Below are 1,151 nucleotides of genomic sequence, written 5' to 3' on the forward strand. Positions count from 1 at the left end.
CTTTTTCGAAGAAATTCCTGAACTGGTGCACATTCGTGCAATAAGTTAAAGTGAAACAAAATATATTTGTCTCATTCTAACTTAATTGCATTACTGATGTGCACCAGTTCAGGAAGTTCTTCAAAACGGAACACACGTATAAATGTTCTTTCAATGGCCACCTTCAGCAGAATGTTTATTTTGCAACTGTTGGAAGTTTTCTAAGCTCAGATTTGTCCGATGACAAATAGATTTTAAGACCGATAGGAGAAAATTAATTTATGTAAATAAGTGGATATATACGTGGATGGATAAAATAATTTATTTTATTAATGTTTCAAAAAAGGCTATTAAAGCTATTATATATACAGATAAAGCAAATTATAATTTTGAAAGGAAAAATTTAACAAATAGGTATTTTTGTTAACTGTAGAAACGTAAAAAATATGTTTCTATGGTTTCAAAAACATTTTTGTTCAAACATTTCTTAATGGTTCTTTACGGTTATGAAACTATGTATACGTTCAAGAAACGTATATATGAAACTAATATGTGCTACCTGGGCAGTGGTGCACTTCATTGTTTAATAACAAGTACCAAAAAGTAAGGATAAAAGCGAACACAAGACACGTTAATGTTATTTATTTACTACTTATTTTGACGATTATTCGAGTGTACGACGCAGAAAAAAAATAATTAGATGCACATACACATAATACACGAACGACGCAGTTTAAAACTGACCCGCTGTTCAGAAATCGGGAGGCTCGCTGTTAAAAAAGCGCACAGTGCAGTAATTGTTCGAACGCTCGACTTGTAACGCATGATGTAATACTTGAGAGATGAAGTGAATAATAATTGTTCATTAATAAAAAAAATATTGCGCCGGACGGTCGATAGATCGTTCCATTCTACTTATTTTTCTGACTCCAATTTCCGGCTTCTTCGTCCGATGATGATGGGCGGACGTGTCACAAAATGACTCATTTTTACATATACTATGCGAGGATAAAATTACAGAATTTGTTTCTTTTCTTCTTTCTTTCTGAAATTGTCGATTCGATGTTAGAACAAGCGATAAACGCGTCTTGAATATACAGCGCGCGGTCTTGAATGTTAATGGTCATGATAATGCCACGTTATCAGTGTGCTAATACCATAGAGATATAAGA

General features: G+C 33.2%; 1 protein-coding gene across 1 annotated transcript in view; it reads right to left on the reverse strand.

The window, feature by feature from the left end:
* The window catches only part of LOC112460222 (cytochrome P450 6B2-like), a gene marked incomplete at its 3' end in the record, with an annotated part of 2,581 nt that extends 1,453 nt beyond the window's left edge, over positions 1-1,128 (reverse strand). Inside the window, exon 1 of the mRNA XM_025024827.1 lies at positions 899-1,128. The remainder of the gene's footprint in view (positions 1-898) is intronic.
* Positions 1,129-1,151: the final 23 nt, after the last annotated feature.

This window comes from Temnothorax curvispinosus, unplaced genomic scaffold, assembly GCF_003070985.1.
Source record: "Temnothorax curvispinosus isolate PA1 unplaced genomic scaffold, ASM307098v1 QBEX01010402.1, whole genome shotgun sequence".
Taxonomy (NCBI): domain Eukaryota; kingdom Metazoa; phylum Arthropoda; class Insecta; order Hymenoptera; family Formicidae; genus Temnothorax; species Temnothorax curvispinosus.